At 40.3% G+C, this 20288-nt stretch overlaps 1 long non-coding RNA gene across 1 annotated transcript; it reads right to left on the minus strand.

Moving 5' to 3' along the window:
* Positions 1-519: 519 nt before the first annotated feature.
* LOC310985992 lies at positions 520-1965 on the minus strand. Its single transcript, XR_014595387.1, has 3 exons — positions 1852-1965; positions 834-897; positions 520-585 (listed from the first exon to the last, which is right to left on the minus strand). It is a non-coding gene; the product is annotated as an uncharacterized lncRNA (long non-coding RNA).
* Positions 1966-20288: the final 18323 nt, after the last annotated feature.

Below are 20288 nucleotides of genomic sequence, written 5' to 3' on the forward strand. Positions count from 1 at the left end.
TCCATATCGTCTCATTGTGGCAAAGTGCTCACAGTTCCAGTCCATGACACCGTAGTCCACATCGGCACCCACCATGGAAAGAGCCTCAGACACAATTGTCTGGGTTGGTCGAGGATTATATTTGTTATCATATTTATTATTTACTTTCCAATCGTCACCCTTCACCACATCCTTGAGTCTCTCTTTCAGTATTTTGCCTTTCTTCCCTGAGCTGGAGGAGCTGGAGGAGCTGGAGGAGCTGGAGAAGCTGGAGAAGCTGGAGAAGGCTCCTGATTCTAAGGATATTAAACATTTAATAAGTTAACATGTTTTATGAGTTTCATGTTTTGTTATGTTCATCACTTCAGTTTAAAAAATAAATGGTGGTTGGTTTATTCAACTAAATAATCATGGTCTACACAGCACTGTGTCATGGTGAAGTGAGTGTTTGTGAGCAGCAGTTCAGACTCTGTAAAGACGGTAAAGATGTGACTTACTGAGGTTCACCAGGTGAACAACGTATTCATCTCCAGCGGACCATCCAACATACACAGCCCAGTGTTTATACAATCCACGGGAGATTTCAATCAAGTCACCAGGTGAAGGCTTGATGGGAGAGACCATTATTCAAGAAAGAAATTAAATATATTTGACAAATTATGGTGCTAAATGAGATTAAATGTTGCTGCATTTTTATCTCAGCTCAATATTTTTCAGGTCATCAGTCTCTCGCTCTTTCTCATGATCTACTGTATTTAAGTTTTATTTAACTAAACAACAAAAGGTGGTGAAGCCTTGGCAGAGGTCTGTGTGAGTGCTCTGCAGTTCACAGTGGTCGATGGGAGTTTACTCACCATAGTTTGAGTTGTTAGTCTCAGATGTTTGGCCTGATTTGACCTTTTCTGACAGAATCAACACCTGAAGGAACAAATCAATAAAAGATGACAAAAAAAAAGATTTGATTCGATCATCATGTGAAAAAAAAACAATAAGGAATAGAAGTTGGCAATCGGTGATACTGATTATAACTAACAAGGTTACATTTAATTGTACTTCCTGCAACACCGACCCAAAGATGAGAGGAGATCTGAGGCCTAACAAATATCTTCCAAACATCACTCTTAAAAATAAGAGAACGCTTGATTATTACGTATTTACTCACACCCTCTGTTAGAGCCGTTTTTGTTTTCAATGTACAGTGAATGTGGATGTTTATTTTGGTGTAAGTACCTCAAGGCCACACATGCAAATAACCTATATTATAAAACAAGATGAACATACACTTTAGTCCTTAATATTGATTATTTGGCCTTCATAATAATGTGTTGTTTTGGCTTTAAACTCATATTAAATAATTTAGTTTTGGGCCTATAATATTCTAAAAATGTTTTACACATCAAATAAACATTATCCTTAATTTTCATAATGAATTATAGTTTTAATTATCAGTTATCAAAGGCTAAAGTGCATCATGGTGTAAGCCTTTGTCTCACACTTCATTTAGTTTGTCTTTGCAGTGCAGGAAATTTATCTTGCACGTAAAAATGCCTACTTGCAAGCGTGTGTGTGAGAGAGAGATAGAGTTGTGTGTGAAATATGCATGACAGGAAGGAAGAACAGACCGCACACTCTCTTTCGAGACTGAAGTCTATTGTATGATTTGTTGTCGCAAGGTTTTAAAGTCTTCTGTGTCTATGTTGTCTAGGAACCTGCCTTGGGACTATATATGGCTGAAATGTAACAGTTATGCTAACTCCGGCACATTTACACTGATGTTTAACGCATTAATGCTGATGAATGTGCAACTCAATAAATCAATAAATACATGAAAAAAAAATGAAATGAAAGTGCAAACAGAAATCACTTTCTTACCTTATCAGTCGTGAGGCGTGCAAGGACTTTGATTCAAATCGTCTGCTTCGTCTAGTCTACTTCTCACAAGGAATGTAAAAACTAACTATCATTAAAAACCAAGTTCACTCCTTGACGAGACAAAGAGCAGAAAGGATAGATTTGAGACCCCTCTTATAGTCTCTCCACAGGGGAACTCCCATAAGGTGGAAACAGTAGGTGAAGGCTACACCCCCTGTGTGAAATACGTATGAAACATCTGATAACATCAGGAAAGGGCTCTGTGTGACTTTTGGCCAAATAAATGATTTAAAATATTTAGATGAAAAGAAACAGAGAAAAGCAGATAATCACTAAACTTTCACGACTGGGTCAGAGCGTCTCAAAAACTGCAGCTCCTGAGGGATGTTCCCGTTCTGCAGTGGTCAGTATCAAAACTGGTCCATGTACCTGATAGAGATATTTGTTAAAGGGATAGTTCAACATTTTTGAAAATTGGCCCATCGCCATGATCCCCCTAGTAATAGCAGTAGGTTCGTTACCTTTAATTGTTGGTCCAAGCTGCTTTTAGATCGGGGGAGAAGAATACCGAGCGGCGCAGCTACACTACGGAGGCTAATGGAATTTCTTGGTTTTGCTCATCAAACTCAGCAAATACACAACCAAAAAACTCAAAAATGCTGTGGTGGACAAGTTGTGACCTGCACATTTACCACGCTATGAGATAATAGCGGAAAGTTAAGAGAAGTGAAGCAAATACTCGGAACTACTTTCTTCAGTGAACCACTGGTCGGAGGGACACAGTGTGCGCACCTCAGCCAGTGCCGTAGTATACGGACGTATCTGCAGTAAACAGGCGCTTTTGAAATCACTCCGCCGAGCAGCCGTCTAGAGTGTAAAGTCCGACTTTGCCTCTAAAACAACTCCATCTCGCAACTTTCCGCTATTATCTCATAGCGTGGTGAATGTGCAGGTCACAACTTGTCCACCACAGCGTTTTTGAGTTTTTTGGTTGTGTATTTGCTGAGTTTGATGAGCAAAACCAAGAAATTCCATTAGCCTCCGTAGTGTAGCTGCGCCGCTCGGTATTCTTCTCCCCCGATCTAAAAGCAGCTTGGACCAACAATTAAAGGTAACGAACCTACTGCTATTACTAGGGGGATCATGGCGATGGGCCAATTTTCAAAAATGTTGAACTATCCCTTTAAAGCCTATAAAGGAAACTTGAGCAGAAAGCTGATCTCCACGATTTATTCGGCTTTACAGAAGGACAGGGGTTTCTCCACAATGTATATTAAATCAAGGTGGGAAAAAGAAGCTAACATACAGATATCTGAAGATGATTGGATAAATATTTGTAAGACAATGTCCACTACTTCTGGCTCAGATCTGTGGAGGGAATTCACTTGGAAAAACACCATAAGATTCTTTATAACTCCCAGAATCAAAAGTTTACAGACCAATAACCCAGCTCAAGGACGGTGTTGGAGAGGGTGTGGTAATGTGTCAGCTGGCCATTTTCACATATTCTGGGAATGTCCCACAATTTCATCTTATTGGGAAGACATTATAGCAGCAATCACTTCAATAATCAATTTGCAACCTGATCTCAGTTTCAATGTTATATATTTAGGAAACATACCAACTGAGATAAATAAACAAGACAGATACCTATTACAAATACTATTGGCTAGTAGTAAAAAGGCAATAACCAGGAAATGGCTGAACAAGGAGTGTCCAACAATTTCAGAGTGGACAGGAATAGTTGAAGAAATCTATAACATGGAAAGGTTAACATTTTCCCTGAGATACAATACTGAAAAAGGTGACCAATACTGGAAGAAATGGAGGGACTACATAGATGAGAGGTAATCGCATATTCTGTGTGGGACAATCTGTGGTTTTTGTTTTGTTTAGTTTAGTTTTTTTTAAAATTATTATTGTATTTTCCCCCTGGGTCATGAGCCATTGTGGACCCAGAGAGACTGGAGAACTGTGGGTGCCTTAGCCCCTGGACATGATCCATCAGCCTGATTTCTGTTAGCCCGTTGTTTAGAACAATAACCTGCCATTGTGTTTTGCTATGGATGACCCTGTCTAATGTACCTGTTTTGTGTGTATATTTACATGTTTGTTCAGTTTTTTCTTTTCGTTCAATAAAAATAAAGTAAAAAAAAAAAAAACTGGTCCATGTGGTGAACTGGTGACATGTTCATGGGCGGTCAATTGGCTCACTGATACACGTGAGGAGTGAAGGCTCACCCGTGTGGTCCGATCCAACAGACGAGCTACTGTTGCTCAAAATGAGTACACATTGTGCATTGCAGTTTGTTGCTCATGGGAAATGGTTCAAGAAAATGGTTTGAGGAGCTCAACAACTTCCATCCTGCTTACTTAACCAACATGTCAACATTGTGTGTGTGTCTGTGTGTGTGTGTGTGTGTGTGTGTGTGTGTGGTGTGGTGTACTTCAGCCTATGCCAGTGTTTTGCAGATGTTTCCTGTTGTTCTACAATATGACCCTGTTTTACAGTAAATCGGTTGCTGGCATCTGAAATGAAAGTGAAAGTTGACTTCATTCAGCATTAATGTGATTTTTATTTTTATTTTTTTAATAAGAAAATTACCCTTGTCACCTTTCACATAGGTGGACAAAGGTGTGTAGTAGAGAAAAAGTTCTCTACAACACACCTTTGTCCCTGCACTCTGTTTTTATTCTGAGAAGGAGCTGAAGATTGCTGCCGATGAAAGTGTACTGTTTCCTCTGAGCTCAATAACTGTCTGTGACACCACAGGTTCACAAAGAAAATCTGAAAACTTTATTGTACCTTTGAGCATTTCCAACATCTGAAAATAAAAACACATTAGCCTAGAAATAGAAAGCAAAACAGAGCAACATCTTTAAAGTGATAGTTCACCCAAAATTCAAATTTCACTCATTATTTATTCACCCTCATGTCGACTAAGAGCTGTGAGAAGTTTCAGAGTCCTCCGTGCCTTCTCAGAGTTACGGTGGGGGGGGGGGGGGGGGGGAAGCAGTATTTGTCCATATAATAGTTGTCAATGGATACCAACTTTCTTCGTCCAAAAAGACACACCAAAAAAACACACCAAAAAAACCTCCAAATACCTCCATACTACTCGTCTGTAATGTCCCTCTTGTATTGAAGCCCCGACATGAGAAATTGTTCAGAAAAAAATAAAATATGTCTATATTTCAAGCTTGTTTGTAGCGGAAGCTCCCAGTGTCTCAGTTCACTGCATTTACAGTAAATCGGTTGCTGGAATCTGAAATGAAAGTGAAAGTTGACTTCATTCAGCATTAATGTGATTTTTATTTTTATTTTTTTAATAAGAAAATTACCCTTGTCACCTTTCACATAGGTGGACAAAGGTGTGTAGTAGAGAAAAAGTTCTCTACAACACACCTTTGTCCCTAGCCTGGCTCTCGCCAGACCCTTGTAGTTCCGCAAAGCTCCACCAGAGGCGCTACGCTCAGCTTCACACAAGGGTCTGGACTCGAGGCCAATGCAAACTTCTTCCCCGGAGCAAAAAATAATGAACCAATCAGGATCGCCGGGCGGGACTTTCTGAGGTGTGACGTAGCGCTGAAGCGACTGTTTGAGTCAAACAACAATGGCGGCTCGCAGTGAGGAGTCGTGCGTTGGCATTGATTCTGCTATTTCAACTGTTTTGTCGAATCTATCGAATATTAATTCTTTGAAAGATGAACAGAGAACGGTTTTGAAGGCGTCACGGGTTGATTACGATGTGAGTGGCTGAAGTAGCACGTCATTCAAGATAACGGACAAGTGGTTTATCCAATCACATATAAGATTTTTTTACAAGGCCCCGCCTTCTGAAATGAATCGCCTATGGAGCAGTCCCAGACCCTTGTGTGGAGCTCAGCGTATAGCTTTGCGGAACTACAAGGGTCTGGCGAGAGTCAGGCTACTTTGTCCCTGCACTCTGTTTTTATTCTGAGAAGGAGCTGAAGATTGCTGCCGATGAAAGTGTACTGTTTCCTCTGAGCTCAATAACTGTCTGTGACACCACAGGTTCACAAAGAAAATCTGAAAACTTTATTGTACCTTTGAGCATTTCCAACATCTGAAAATAAAAACACATTAGCCTAGAAATAGAAAGCAAAACAGAGCAACATCTTTAAAGTGATAGTTCACCCAAAATTCAAATTTCACTCATTATCTATTCACCCTCATGTCGACTAAGAGCTGTGAGAAGTTTCAGAGTCCTCTGTGCCTTCTCAGAGTTACGGTGGGGGGGTCCGCGCAGCAGTATTTGTCCATATAATAGTTGTCAATGGATACCAACTTTCTTCGTCCAAAAAGACACACCAAAAAAACCTCCAAATACCTCCATACTGCTCGTCTGTAATGTCCCTCTTGTATTGAAGCCCCGACATGAGAAATTGTTCAGAAAAAAATAAAATATGTCTATATTTCAAGCTTGTTTGTAGCGGAAGCTCCCAGTGTCTCAGTTCACTGCATTTACAGTAAATCGGTTGCTGGAATCTGAAATGAAAGTGAAAGTTGACTTCATTCAGCATTAATGTGATTTTTTTTTTTAAATAAGAAAATTACCCTTGTCACCTTTCACATAGGTGGACAAAGGTGTGTAGTAGAGAAAAAGTTCTCTACAGCACACCTTTGTCCCTGCACTCTGTTTTTACTCTGAGAAGGAGCTGCAGATTGCTACAGATGAAAGTGTACTGTTTCCTCTGAGCTCAATAACTGTCTGTGACACCACAGGTTCACAAAGAAAATCTGAAAACCTGTCCTTTCTCTGCTGAGATTTACAATAAAGTCGAATGAAACATTTCAACAATGTGAGATAAACAAGCACAAATCTTTATTGTACCTTTGAGCATGCGGGGTCCGCGCAGCAGTATTTGTCCATATAATAGTTGTCAATGGATACCAACTTTCTTCGTCCAAAAAGACACACCAAAAAAACATCTTAATACCTCCATGCTGCTCGTCTGTAATGTCCTTCTTGTATTGAAGCCCCGACATGAGAAATTGTTCCGAAAAAAATTAAATAAGTCTATATTTCAAGCTTGTTTGTAGCGGAAGCTCCCAGTGTCTCAGTTCACTGCTCTGCCTGTGTCAGTGCACTGACCGGCGGAACAATTTCTCATGTCGGGGCTTCAATACAAGACAACCGCTGTTGAATTAAATCACCGTGGGCGATCAGCACCGGAGAGAGCTCCCCAAACAACCCAGACCCTATATGCTACACTGTCCGTTAACTAGCTACATCCTACTAGAAAAACTGACAAGTCAAGCTGTAGTTTGTGTTAGAGGACTAATTCATCTGACATAACCTGACCATCTCTCTCTCTCTCTCTCTCTCTCACGGGCAGTGACACGTTGTCATTCATTCATATTTCAGCACTGAGACAGTGGACAGCGCACTTGGTCACAGTCACACGGCTGCCACAATTGTTAGATTTCACCAATGAGACCAACATTTATCTCCTAAATATAAAACCAGCCAGCAGGTAAACCTCTAAAAACCTAGTATGGGTAAGTTAAAGCAGATATCAGTGGAATGTTTTTGTTAATATAAGTCCTAAATAGTCCTATTTTCCGTCAGCAATCACTTACATGAAGTATTTCAGCCTAAACACGAGTCTCTCCGTCACTCTGCTCTGCTGTAACCCGAGGAGAAAATTTTCCTTGTGGGATACAAGTGTTATCCAATGAGGAGAGAGAACGGCATGAAGGGCTGTGTGTGCAGCCAAGGGATGCGCGTGAATGTGGTGACGTAGCACGAGGACCAATTGATGCCTGACAAGGGCGGGGGCTGCTAACTCATGGTGCGTTCAAAGAAACTCGTACTTTGTGTTTTTCCTTCCTGTGAAGTCATACCAGTTCGATCTGGTACGAGTTCACGGGTCGGAAGTTACGAGTGGCCGTTATAGGGAACTTTCACAGACAACAGGATGGTAAAAACACGAGCTACGGGTTACCTGGAACGCTACCAAGTCGTAGTTGTGACTTGAAGCTGTAACTTACGGTTTCAAAAGCCTGCCTTGAACGCAGCATTAGCCGAAACGGCCGTGAAGCTGATATCTGCTTTAATTAGCGTTTGTTTTCTCCTCCGGGAGGACGACGTATAGGCTGGCCGGCCGAGCACGTCAGCAGACCGGCTGGCTGCCTCTGTGAGGTCCCGGTCATTGCTCCACAGGTGGAGGAGGGTGCGCACTTCTCCAAGAGCAAGAAGCAGACTTCTAAACAGCCGTCATTTGGATAAACTAACCGCACATTGGGGGTCTAAACAGTTACTTTCTCACTTGAAAAAATGTTAAAAGTTAATAAAGTGCATAAAGGCTCGTGTAGACTGGTAAAGTAGGCCTATCTTTGAAAAAACTTTGCGAGATCTCGCAAAAAAAAAAAAAGTCCTTCCATGTCCCTTTAGGGGCTCCGTAACATTTGGTGCTATACAGTTTACTACAGAATGAAAAAAAAAAGTGACTTTGTTGAGTAAACCTGTTGGCAGTGATGACAGGTGAGGTGAGCTGTATGGAGCTAATAAGTCACTAAAGCAGTAAAATAAGTATTTCATTTCAAATATATTTTTCAAATTAGTACATATGTGAAGCCTTGGCAGGGTTTAGGCCTTGGCAGTGCTGTCCACAGTGGTTGATGGGAGTTTACTCACCTTAGTTTGACACCTGAAGAACAAATCAATAAAATATGATCCAAAAATGCAAAGATTTGATCATCATGTAATAAATAAATAAGAAAAAAAACAATAAGAAGTGGGAGTTGGCATTTGGTGGGAATGATTGTAACTAATTATTTAATTTTACTTGAAAACTTCCTTAAAGTCCTGCAAGACTGACAAAGTGACAGCTTTATTTTGAAGGTCTTGTCATACATTAGCCTAATTGTATAATTATAATTGTATAGGCAGATCTCACCAAGACCCTTTAGTATAATTGGAGGCTGTCAACTTTTACCCAGCAGTTATTTATTCAATAATGGGTGTGGTCTAGGCAGAGGTAAATTTGTTTTACTCCTTTATTTGTGACTTTATTTACAGCTGTGCTTGTAGGAGCACAGGAGACCAGTGGACCTTATCTCATTTCAGAAAATTGTTCATTAGCTTTTCACACTCTCCATTCATACAGTAGATGTCATTTTTGTTGTACACTTTTTTTTTATACATACAGTAAAAATGGTACTAAATACAATAAAATTAGCCTCATGAATGTATGTGGAACTCAAAACATTCCTGTCATATCTACCTAACAAATTTCAAACGTGAACATGGAAATAACAATAGATTTTTTTTTAACATTATAGCTTATATCAAAATTAATTGGTCCAATTTTTGATTGATAAATTATCAGTGATGGCTAAGCACTAAAAAATCGGGATGAAGTTTTCTCAACCATAAAACAAAGAGTCATCCAGTAGAGGATCAATATTAAAGTATGGTGACCCTCATGCCATGTCAGGGGCTGATGAGTTTCCACGCTTCCCTGGGCAGGGCTGTCCCTCTTGATGGTACACCTGACACCGAACGCACCAAATGGTTAAGGCAACACCTGCTCCAGCTGTTAGTCCAAGTGCTACTCGTTCCTAGGAGATCACACATGCACACACATACAAAATGTAAATTATTATAATTATTAATACAATAAAATTAGCCTCATGTCATGAATGTATGGAGCTCCTGTCATGTCTAAACAAATTTCAACATGAATTTTCATTAAAAAAAACAACCAGAAAAAAAAACACACATACAGTATATGGAAATAACTTGATTTTTTTTTCAACATGTAGCCTATATCAAAATGAATTGGTCCATTTTTTGATTGATAAATTATCAGAACCGGGATGACGTTTTCTCAACCATAGAACAAAGAGTCATCTAGTAGAGGATTTATATTATTGTATGGTAATACCATGCGCTGACGAGCTGATGAGTTTCTGTGCTCCAGTTGTTGCCGCCCTCAATATAAAATGAGGGCAACCATTGCTGCTCCTCGTAAGACCTGTGCAGGAGATCACACACACCACAATGTAAATACATTATTTTATCGAAGTCCTTATTCCTGACAGATTCCAAACTGTAAGTCCACCTACCTGAAAAGATTCCTCGATGCCATATCGTAGCTTCATGGCAAAATGCTCACAATTCGAGCGAAGGAGATTGTACCTCTCATCGTCACCCACCATGGACAGAGCCTTAATCACAATTTCACGGGCTGGTCGAGGTGTGTGTTTTTTGTCAATTTCGTTATTTACTCGCCACCTGTCATTGCCCACCACTTTATCAATTTTCTGTCTCTTTACTTCGCATCTGCCCTGTCCTGGTGAGACAGAAACATAAATAAATTTAACTTTGTATATGGTGAGAAGGTCTTGACCTGTTTATGTTGAGCTTTGTTTATTACTTTAGTTTATCATAAAATGTTGTTTGTTTTATTTAACTAAATAATCATGGTCTGAACTCTACACAACACTGTATCATGGCTGCCAAATTAAGGCCTTTATTGTGCATGGACAGTGACAGAGAGCAGCAGCTCAAACTCTGTAATGACAGAAAATAAGTGACTCACCGAGTTTCACCAGGTGAACAACGTATCCATCTCCAACATACACAGCCCAGTGCTCATACAATCCACGGGAGATTTCAATCAAGTCACCAGGTGAAGCCTTGATGGGAGAGATTATAATTAAGTGAGAAATCAATTCAATTGGAAAAAAAAACAGATTCAGAATTTATGTCTACAGAGTTTTTTTTTTTTTGCTTTGATGGTGGAAATCCTTCTTCCTCGTGCTTTTGCATTTGCTTGATTTCCCTCTCTTTTTCTTATGATCTCCTGTATTTGAAGGTATAGCGTCTGTAGGTTTGTTTGTTGCAGTTTGTAAACACAACATTCAAATTGGGCCCCAGTTTTGTGATGGTGAGACTCCTAGGTCAGAGCATCTCAAAAACTGCAGCTCCTGTGGGGTGTTGCCAGTCTGCAGTGGTCAGTATTTCCTTTTTTTTTTTTTTTTAATCTCAACTGCTAAGTTGATGGCAGTGTACTCACAGTTGATTCCTGTGATCCCATGTTTGGCCTGATTTGACTGTCTGACAGAACCAGCACCTGAAGAAACAAATCAATAAAAAATATATATACAAAAAACATGCTTAATGCTGATGAATGTGGTGCAACTCAATAAATCAATAAATACATGAAAAAAAAAGAAATGAAAGTGCAAACAGATCCGAAGCAAAGAGGTGCTGAAAGCTGCCAAAATGTAGTAGTTGTAGTTAGTTCATAGCTTGAGCAGTCAACTCTCAATTTTGACATTTCATTTTCAACTCACTAATTAAGGCCCAATTCCGATTCTATTTTTCATCCCTACCCCTACCCCTAGCCCTTGAAACGGAGCTACAAGGAGTAGGGAACCCCTACGAATTGGGACACCACTTCAACAATCACATGCGTCATCAGTCGTCTCTGCTGGCTTTCACATAAGCAGACGTGACAAGCTTTTGCCACAAATCCTCTATTCAGAACCACGTTAACTTAATAAAATAAAATTTAATGAAGAATGATCGGTTCATTGTAAAACATTTATTTATTGATGTAAATGTGGTGATTTCTGTACGTAGGCTACAGATCCCCCAGGCAGTGCTGCTGTGTCCAAAACACTTGAAGCTTCACTTTTAATTCAAACAAATTAAAGGTGTACAGAAATGGCCGTTTGTCCTGTTTGTCGCGCCGAGTTGTCACGAGCTGCAACACGAGTTTACCCGAGTGAGGAAAACGAATTTGATTGGTCGTTATCGAGCGGGCGGGATATTCAAAGCCTGGGGTGAGTCCGAGCTCTGTGTGTGTGTGCGTGTCTCAGACGTTTGAATGACGGATGACGGATCCAATATCAGTGGCTGGTGAATCGTGTACAGGCTGACGTATAATCCGTGCGCCTGCATTATCCAATGCGAAAAAAAAAATACACACTTTCATCCCGGATTTACTCAAAAATAGAATTTTGCACAAAGTTTGGCCTACAACGTCTGAAAGATGAGTTATCACATTAATTTTATGACCCAAAGTGGGCTCAAATTCAATTTTCTTTTCTGTACACCTTTAATGCGACAATTGTTACATTTCATCAATGAGACGAGCATTTATCTCCTAAAAAGAATGTAACTACGCGGCGGTAAACCTTTAAAAACCTGCGGGTAAGTTAAAGCAGAACTATGCAACTTGGCCGGAAATAGCTCGCTCCTTCGTTGGTTTCTCTTTTTTCCCCTCTCCGGGGCTCCCCCACAGTTCTGGGAGGCACATGTCACTGTCGTAAAAAAAAAACTCCGCCGCCACCTCCTCCACCCCCTCCCTACACGTGCTTGTGTTTACTGCTGAAGGTAGAGAGCTGTGTTTGCTAAGCACGGAGCTAATGCTAACACGGAGCTAACGCTAATACGGAGCTAACGCTAACACGGAGCTAACGCTAATACGGAGCTAACGCTAACACGGAGCTAATGCTAACACGGAGCTAACGCTAACACGGAGCTAACGCTAACAGGGAGCTAATGCTAACACGGAGCTAACGCTAATACGGCCACACACAGACAAAGACACAAAGACACAGACATACACACACACATGAATAAGGTTCCAAAACGCGAAGGCGTGTGTGTGTGTGTCATGATGTATTACATTATCTTATAAAAGATCCATGGTGTGTGTGTGTGTCTGTTAGCATTAGCTCCGTGTTAGCCACAAGCCGAACTTCATCAGTACAAACATGTTTCCATGGTTTCCTCCGACTTTCCGAACTCAAACCAATCACGATTCATGACATGCATGACGTCATCTGCGTTCTTATCTCGTACTGCCGTAAGGCAGTTTCTCGCGATAGTTCTATCCATTGATGAGATTTGGGACACCGAGACGGAGGACTGATCTTGCAAGTGCGGTTTTCAGCCAGTGGGGGGGGGGGGGTGAGCGCATTGGCCTAGACCCCATTCAGGTCACTCTACCATCACAGTGACTCTGAGCCACAATAATTACAGCCGAAATCCTGCATAGTTCTGCTTTAATTAGCGGTCGTCTTTTCTACCGCGACGAGGTCGGGAGGTTGGCCGGCTGACGAGCTCTCCGGACGGGGTGGTGTCTCCGTGACGAGCCGCTGATCTGCTCCACAGGTGGAGGCTCCACCGTGGAGCTTCACTTCTCCGAAAAACATCGGAGCAAACGTCTAAACAGCCTCATGTGGATAAACCGACCACACATTGGGGATCTAAACAGCTACTTTCGCATGAAAAAATATTAAAACTTAACAAAATGACGTAATAACAGCGCTACAGTGAGAAATAAATCAGCTGCCGGTTGCCGCAAGATGCATTCTGGGAAACTTGCCATAGCCCTCGGTCCGTAGTGTGCCCCTGAAAAATCTCCGTTTCGAGGGCGAGATAGCCCTACCCCTTCCCCCTAACCCTCGTCTGAACCAGAATCGGGACACCCCTACCACTTCACGTGAACGCGCAAAACGAAGGGTTAGGGCCAAGGGCTAGGGCTAAGGGGAGAATCGGAATTCGGCCTTAGAGTCAGTAGGTTACATCCTACCCACTAAATCACTTTCTTACCTTATCAGTCGTGAGGCGTCCAAGGACTTTGATTCAAATCGTCTGCTTCGTCTAGTCTACTTCTCACAAGGAATGTAAAAACTAACTATCATTAAAAACCAAGTTCACTCCTTGACGAGACAAAGAGCAGAAAGGATAGATTTAGATTTGAGACCCCTCTTATAGTCTCTCCACAGGGGAACTCCCATAAGGTGGAAACAGGAGGTGAAGGCTACACCCCCTGTGTGAAATATGAAACATCTGATAACATCAGGAAAGGGGTCTGTGTGACTTTTGGCCAAATAAATGATTTAAAATATTTAGATGAAAAGAAACAGAGAAAAGCAGATAATCACTAAACTTTCACGACTGGGTCAGAGCGTCTCAAAAACTGCAGCTCCTGAGGGATGTTCCCGTTCTGCAGTGGTCAGTATCAAAACTGGTCCATGTGGTGAACTGGTGACATGTTCATGGGCGGTCAATTGGCTCACTGATACACGTGAGGAGTGAAGGCTCACCCGTGTGGTCCGATCCAACAGACGAGCTACTGTTGCTCAAAATGCTGAAGAGGTTAATGCTGGTTCTGATTGAAATGTGTCAGAGTACACATTGTGCATCGCAGTTTGTTGCTCATGGGACTGCGTATCCACAGACCAATCCTTTCATGGGAACAGTATTCCCTGATGGCTGTGGCTCCTTTCAGCAGGATGATGTGCAACAGAGCAGAAATGGTTCAAGAAAATGGTTTGAGGAGCTCAACAACTTCCATCCTGTTTACTCTCTGGTTATCTCGATTCCTGGAATGAGGGGAACATCTCTGTTTCATTTATCTTGCACATTAATCAAGAGAATGTCACATTAATCAAGATGTCAACATTGTGTGTGTGTGTGTGTGTGTGTGTGTGTGTGGTGTGGTGTACTTCAGCCTATGCCAGTGTTTTCCAGATGTTTCCTGTTGTTCTACAATATGACTGTGATTTACAGTAGCTAAATCGGTTGTGGCATCTGAAATGAAAGTGAAAGTTGACTTCATTCAGCATTAATGTGATTTTTATTTTTATTTTTTTTAATAAGAAAATTACCCTTGTCACCTTTCACATAGGTGGACAAAGGTGTGTAGTAGAGAAAAAGTTCTCTACAACACACCTTTGTCCCTGCACTCTGTTTTTATTCTGAGAAGGAGCTGAAGATTGCTGCAGATGAAAGTGTACTGTTTCCTCTGAGCTCAATAACTGTCTGTGACACCAGAGGTTCACAAAGAAAATCTGAAAACCTGTCCTTTCTCTGCTGATATTTACAATAGATCAAATAAAAAAATCAAAAATGTGAGATAAACATTTAATAAGCACAAATCTGTATTGTACCTTTCAGCATTATTTTCCAACATCTGAAAATAAAAACACATCAGCCTAGAAATTGAAAACAAAACAGAGCAACATCTTTAACATCAAATCCAACATGCAGTTTTTAAAACCTGGTAATGTCAACAAGATGATCATCATGTTCCTTTAGAATCAGGGTCTTTGTTATCTATGTAGTTAATCATGTCATGGTCCAGGTTGGTATGTTATTGCTCTTCTCAGCCTCCTCCCGTCATGTTTCATCCCTGTGTGGGTGTGTCTTGTCTGTCTATCAGAGGCGTGGTTTCCTCTGCTCCCAGGACTCTGCTGCTCAGCTGCTCTGCTCATGTCTTCTCGTCAGTCCAGGCTCCTTTCTCCCACTGCCAGATTTTACCGTCCATCGTTCGCCACATGTGAGACTTCACCAAGCCAGCCACCTCGTCAACTCACCTCCCTCTGCTCTTCACTATCTTCTGCCACCGCCTCCCCTTCTCCACTCAACCAGCCCAACTCAGCCTGCTTGCCACCATTTGGCGACTGTTACCAATAAATACTCACCTATTTTCACTTTCAGTCTCTGAGTTGCGTGCGTCCTAAAGCAACAGAAACTACTTAAGAAAGATCTTAAGAAATGTCTTAAGAAGAAAGTTCTTAGAAACAAATTTACAAAAAGGCCAACATCAACCGGAAAGGGAATGTACCAACCCCGGGGTTGACCCGGAAGTGAACTTAATTTAAAAACTCAAGGGATCGCCCACACGAAAAACAAAAACGTGACAGTCGGCTCATGTGCTTGCCACAATAGGGGCAAAACATTACTCTTTCGCTCATCTCAGGTCTCCGTTAGCTTCTCCATTGACGACGAGAACTCGTCATGACCGCTCCTCGTTCACTTCCGGGTCCGGTTGGTACATTCCCTTTCCGGTTGATGTTGGCCTTTTTGTAAATTTGTTTCTGCAGTTTGTCAAAGTGTTTTGCCACTTGTAAATGTGTCTTGGTGTTTGTAAAAGTGTTTGGTGTCTTGTAAATTTGTTTTCTGAAATGTAAATTTGTTTCAGATATTGTAAAAGTGTTTTGGTCTTTGTAAAAGTGTTATGTTATTTGTCATTTTGTTTTCTGAAATGTAAATTTGTTTTGCAATTTGTAAATTTGTTTTCTGAAATGTAATTTTGTTTTACAACTTGTAATTTTTTTTCTGAAATGTAATTTTGTTTTACAACTTGTATTTTTTTTTCTGAAATGTAACTTTGTTTTGCATCTTGTAAATTTGTTTTCTGAATTGTAATTTTGTTTTGCAACTTGTAAATGTGTTTTCTGAGATGTAATTTTGTTTTCTGAAATGTAAATTTGTTTTCTGAAATGTAATTTTGTTTTCTGAAATGTAAATTTGTTTTCTGAAATGTAAATTTGTTTCAGAATTTGTAAAAGTGTTTTATGTTTTGTAATGTTGATTTGCACCTCCAGGCCACCGTAGCTTAGTCCTCCTCCTCTGCTGTCCTCTGATCAGAGCGGAGTCCCTAGCAACGGCCCGTTTTACCTAGCAACGGTCTGGCAATCGACTGCTGGAATTCTTTTTCTGTTGTTGTTCTTGTATTTCTACATAGTCAACCTTTAAGAAGATTTTTTTTCTTAAGAAGGTTTTGTGAATCTGGCCCCAGGTTTTTAAAGAGCTTGGGTGTCCTGCTGCCTTCCTCTGCGGGCCGTCCACATACACAGAGTAGCTCCCACAATCCTCCGGGACACGTCCCTGCTGTTTTCCAAATGATGTTAATATGCAAATAATGGTTAAATGTCTGGACTCACGAAAAGAACGGGACAAAAAGCTGCGACTGATATCTCATCTTTTTGATAAAAGATCGATCTCACCTCAGTCGTTTAGCATGGCACATTTCAAAAACAGTGTTACAGCAAAGAAAAGGAGAAAAAGCTGTGCAGAGAAGACACAAGACAACATGATGATAAAAGGTTAATAACAAAAAACAGTGGGATCCATCATGAAAAACCTCAGAGTTTTATAAAAGAAACCTTTTCCTTTTTTAGTCTACTTGCCAGCCCATAGGGCCCCATTGTGAACCCGGAAATGTTGAGTACCCCAAAGTTTTATGTTAGAAATATATAGTATGGGTCCCCAGTATTCAGAAACTGCCGGATGCTAACTTATATATATTGGGTAATTAGCATAACAGACACAATTAGCATAAATTAGCATAATTGTCTATATGGGCAATATTTCAACAAAATTGACTTGGCTGATCTGGGCAATATTGGAGTGGTTTTAGGGGTTATTGATGATGCTGAATCCATTTCTGACATTTTCAAAATTCAAAATGGCTGTCTAAACCGGAAGTGACCAGATTTTAACCGCCAGTGGGCCGATTTTGATGGACCAAAATGGTCTGGCAATTATGCTAATTTATGCTAATTGCCCAATAACAGGGTATCCGCGGGGTCTTAAAAAGTCTAAAAAAGTCTAAAATTTGAAAATCTAAATTTTAGGCCTTAAAATGTCTTAAATTTGTTGAATTATTGTGTTCAAGTCTTAAATAATTTTAGACAGGTCTTAAATTTTCTTTTGCCCACCATGGGCGAGCATGGGCGAGCATTTTTAAATAAAAAGATGTACCGTAATTTCCGGACTATACGCCGCTACTTTTTTCTCATGCTTTGAACCCTGCGGCCTGTACAACGATACGGCTAATTTATAGATTTTTACTGGCTAACGGCCTCCGGGAGGCGCTCTAGCAGGAAGCGCTAGTGAGACAGACATGTGGGGAAGGATTATGCGCCGAAGAAGACACTAATTTTGCGTTTTGGTGCAGTGTTTTATTTTCTAACCAGTCATGTTATTGTCTGTTGGTGCTGTGTTGATGCCGTGTTGGTGCCTCCGGAGTAATTGTGATGGTTTTGCGCTACATGACTTGTTACGAGTGAGAACGGAGGCTCTCTGTCTTCACCTGGCGTCTCACGGCTGAAAACCTGGTCGCTGGTGTCCCAGCTCTCGTCTCTGCTGCACCGCAACACAAACGCGCTCCGTAACCCATAATCTTTTGTTCATGACGGTACTACACAAACACACACGCGTATGTTATGTAACGTTATCCACCGCTCCATTTATTGATTTTTCGCCGGCTTCGTTGTCAACAAATGCACATGGCTAGGAGCGTAACCAAAACAGCGGAAAAGCGAGCGGACTTGTATAGTTCCACACATCTTCCGTGTACTGTCTTTCTGTGTCTCATGTTACAACATGAAAAACCTGCGGCTTATATTCAGGTGCGGCCTATATGTACAAAATCTATTTACTTTTAAAATTTAGCTGGTGCGCTTAATAGTCCGGAATTTACGGTAGTTCACATTTATTCAAGCATTATTTAATACCATAATATATAGGGCTGACCAAAAGCCAATGTATTTACTTCATGTGTCAAATATTGTGCTGGTCATAATACAGAACAGGTTGTGGCTCGTGTCTGTTGATCAAAGAAGTTGAAATATTTCCATGTTTGTCTATTCTGGGTCACATTTAGAAGTCATCACATTTCAGGCCAAAGGGGAAGTGTTGGTGTTTTTACTGTTCTCCAATGTAAAAAGGGGTCACGTGTGACCCTTAACATTATTCAAGGCTGCCTCAATTCAAGCCATCTGCCTGCTGGTTGCCAGTGAATTAAATAAATAATGTGTTACATAAACATTTTTAATTTCACTCCCCAATTTCTTTTTGTGCCCCCAAATAGTTTACTTTAGATGCTCCTGCGACACTTCATTGTGCTTTATTGAATGTATTTTTTTCAACTACAAACAAGCCTAACACGCAACTTATATATTGCAATCAATTTCTAGTTTTGTGACTCCGCATTTCTTTTGTACGTTTTTTATTTGTCATGATAGGTCTTAAATTTCATCCATAATGGTCTTAAAAAGGTCTTAAAAAGTCTTAAATTTGAGCTGGTGAAACCTGCAGAGACCCTGAATAAGTTAGCATCCGAAAGTTTCTGAATACTGGGGACCCATACTATCTATTTCTAACATAAAACTTTAGGGTACTCAACATTTCCGGGTAGGCTACTCATTGTTGGCAAGTAGACTATTTCCCCAAATATTCCACGTGTCTTCTAATAACTGTGCAGACGACCACGGTGCCTCCTGTGCTCACCACTGTGCCTCATTTATCTCTGGAATCTCTAGGTAATAATTTATTATCCCTGTCAGAATAAAGATAATAAAGTCAGAAACTCTTCCCCAGTAAAAAAAAATACAGAACAAAGTATAGACGGCCTCTCTATAGGTTTGTCTATGAATTCTTCATTTTCTATCATAGGCTACTCTGTCTGGAAAATCGACATCCATTCCACTGGGAAATGCACTACTGAATTCCTGAAACCTTTTTGACACAAACTTTGTTTTTGTTTGACTTTTGCAACTGAAATGATGACGCATCATGCCAAAATAAAAAGAAAACCCCACATGTACCAGCACTTCATGAGAAAAAAACGGTCCAAGGTGTAAACGAGAGCATAAAAGTTGACATTATAAGCTATAGGGGTTTTAAAAATGTTTTTTTGGGGGGGACCATTGAAGGGATCAGAGCAGAAAAACAATGATGAACTCTGGGAGGCAAACATTATATGATCTTCTGACTATTATCTGCAATAATCAATAAAAACATGGCAACGACCTCAGTTATTCCATATTTTTAATTGATGACTGCATCATTTATCACATCCTAAAGTTTTCTGAAGAATATTATCTGAGTTTGGGAATAGGTCCCTTGGCCAGATGGGAAACTGGTACTGTACTGTATTGTCAAAGTGATTTAATATGTTTTTTTTTTCTCTGATTTGATGAAGTTGTACAGTGTGATACAGTATGAGAGCTTATTAAAGGGCGATTTTCTTATCTGCTTGTCTTTTGGTCTGTTTTATATTTTTTATTAGTGTTTTTTTTCTTGTTGAATAAAAATAAATGTAGGCTAAATGTAAATGTATTAAATATTTTTTATGAAAAGTTAAAAAGAAACATATCCTTTTTGTGTCCAGCCAATAGTAGGCTATAGTAGTTGTAGAGAGTGAGTAGACTGAGCAGCAACAACTACTTTTACATGTTTTTTGTCCCTTCTGGGATCCTGTTGGAATCTAGGGATCCTTGTCTCTCATCAAACTCATCAAATACACAATCCAACAACTCCAAAACACCCTTGTGGACAAGCTGTGACCTGCACATTCACCACGCTATGAAATAATCATTTAATATTACATTACATTACTTTACAGAGGTAAATGCAGCCAGAACTACATTCAAGACACAGTTGCTGGGCGGAGTGATTTCAAAAGCACATTAAAGGTCTGAGTATTTGCTTCATGTGTCCTAATGTTACATAATTATACATGATTATTTAAAGGCAATAAACCTACTTCTACTACAGGGATTATGGCAACTAGGTGAATTTGCCAAAAATGTTGATCTATCCCCTTTAACCCTGAAGTTATAACTTTAAATCCTGCTTCATAGTACAAGTAAAGAG

Source organism: Trachurus trachurus, assembly GCF_905171665.1.
Source record: "Trachurus trachurus genome assembly, chromosome: 5".
NCBI lineage: Eukaryota > Metazoa > Chordata > Actinopteri > Carangiformes > Carangidae > Trachurus > Trachurus trachurus.